The sequence below is a fragment of the Arachis stenosperma genome, chromosome 3, assembly GCF_014773155.1.
Source record: "Arachis stenosperma cultivar V10309 chromosome 3, arast.V10309.gnm1.PFL2, whole genome shotgun sequence".
Lineage (NCBI taxonomy): Eukaryota > Viridiplantae > Streptophyta > Magnoliopsida > Fabales > Fabaceae > Arachis > Arachis stenosperma.
In genome coordinates, this window is record NC_080379.1 from 156,196,602 (window position 1) to 156,198,887 (window position 2,286).

The window sequence follows — 2,286 nt, forward strand, 5'->3', positions numbered from 1 at the left end:
TTTGTTTTAAATTACGAGGGAAAAAGAAGTGGATGCAATGTTCTGAAAACCGGTTCGAACCGGCCGGTCGAACCGGTCGAACCGCGAATCGTTAGCAAATACGGTTCGAACAGAAGGCAAAACCGTCTAATTTAAGAATCGGAATTAAACCGTTGAACCGGCCGGAAACCGGTCGGTCAAACCGAACCGTGACCCGGTCGGTTTTCTAAATTTTGCCTAAAACGTTGCGTTTTGCGTTTCCATGCTGAAAGGAACCCTACCCAATTAGTCACCCACCCACTCACTCCTCTGGCCCTCTCCTCTCGAGCCTCCAGCCTTCCACTCTAACTTCTCGCTCTCAGTTCTCAAGTCTCCAGTTTCCACCGCGAGCTTCCGGCGCAACTTCTGTCCAGCCACCGCCGCCGTTACAACGTCCGTGGAGCAAACGTCAGCCAAATCTGTTCGGGCAGCAACTCTCCGTCGCGGTCAGCCGTCGAAATCGCAGCCACCGCCAGCTCCACTTGCCGTCGCCAGCTCCACTTGCCGTCGCGCAGTGTTTTCCCGCCACCGCCAACTCTGTTCGACCCTTCCACTAACCCTAGGTATAAATTTTCTTCACAGTTTGTTGTGCAGTGTTTGTCGCTGTAACTTTGCATTCACCAAAACTTCCCAACCAATAGTGTCACACTGTCACATAACATGCACATCAATATTCTCTGTCTCTCAGTCTCTTTTTTCTTAAGTGAAATCTCAAAATTGTTGGAAGTTTTTGTAAAATTGGAACAAAGAGAAGAGTAAATATTGAATATACAAGAGGGGTTATTGAGTTGCACTTTGAATTTTAAGGTTAATTGCAGACTTCAGCGTAGATGTCTAAGGTAACAAATTAGAAAAAGGTTTGCAGAAGAGTAAGAGCAACACACCAAAATTAATTTTATTCTAAAACTTTTGCTTTCAAGTTTCAAAGTATTTATGGCTCACCTATAGAGGGACCTGTAGTTTGAACTCTTAGAGTTTACACTAATAAGAAAACAATTAATAGTTGAATATGTATCACCCGCTTCTAATACACATTAGTTGTATAATGGTTTACTGCAGGATATACACATTGAATAATGAAGTTTGCTTAGAATTGTTCTGGTAGTATTTTACATTATTCTGTCTCTCAGTCTCTGAGACTAAACATGTACACCAATGGCCATCTCTTTTCTCTTGTGGGCCTAATGTTCTCCTGTTCTGCATAAAATGGCTGGTTGATTCTTTGATTTTGTGTGTGTGTGTGTGTGTGTGTTTGTGTATACCTGTATATACTGTTTGTTCTCTCTCCTTTTTGTTTGGTTTAGTTTGTATCTTTTTCTTCATAGTTTTTCTCCTTTTTGTTTGGTTTAGTTTGTTGGATCAACATGTATTTGGTTTCATACTTTCATTAATCAGTTCTTAATATGTATTTTTATTTTTGGTCAGCAGTTTTGTTATTGCTTTTTTTGTTGTTCTGTATGGTAGGTAGATCATAGTTTCAACTAAAATTATTACTAGGGTTATGTCTATTTGAAAGAAGTTATTTACTGCATATCAAGTATGGGTTCAGGCCATTGGTTTAAGACAATCATTTGATTAAGAAAATCAAAACAAAGTAGATCAAAGAAATCAAAGATACAACACACTTTCTGTGTCAATTTTACCTTCATTAATAACTCATCCTAGTCCAGGATTTCATTGCATGAGAGTCAAAATGATTATGTAAAACTATGTAGTACTACCATGTAGAGAGATTTGAAGTTTATGTATGTCTTACTACCAACAAGACAACAAGGCCGGTACAAATGTAGTACCACCACTTTATTTATTTATTTTATTTATTTATTTATTTTATTATAAAACGGTTTTTTTGGTTTAACTACGGTCGAATCGGTTGAACCTCTAAACCAGTGAACCAGTAGCTAGAGCGATTCGATGACCGGTTCGGTTTTCAGAACCTTGAGTGGATGATTGCCAAAAAAAAAAAAAAAAATCCAAGGCGAAATTACAAAATAGTGTTGCATTATTATATAAAGGTATGGATCAGTAGTTCTAGATTTCTAGTAAATCTTTTAGTATAAAAAAATATTATTGGGAGAATCATGCCTTAGATCTTTAATTCTCAAATAAAACGAATACGTAGTCTCGACCAAACAAAGTTTTTTGCATATATTGTATACTATATATCCTTTAGTGATCACAGCAATTATTTATTTATTCTCTTAAATGAGTAGTTATCTTTTGGGTTAAAATTTTTCTATAAAAAAATATAGGGTATAATATACGATC

General features: G+C 37.1%; 1 long non-coding RNA gene across 1 annotated transcript; it reads left to right on the forward strand.

The window, feature by feature from the left end:
• The first annotated feature begins 262 nt into the window (after positions 1-262).
• LOC130969946 (uncharacterized) lies at positions 263-2,012 on the forward strand. Its single transcript, XR_009081964.1, has 2 exons — positions 263-581; positions 1,078-2,012. It is a non-coding gene; the product is annotated as an uncharacterized LOC130969946 (long non-coding RNA).
• The last annotated feature ends 274 nt before the right edge of the window (positions 2,013-2,286 follow it).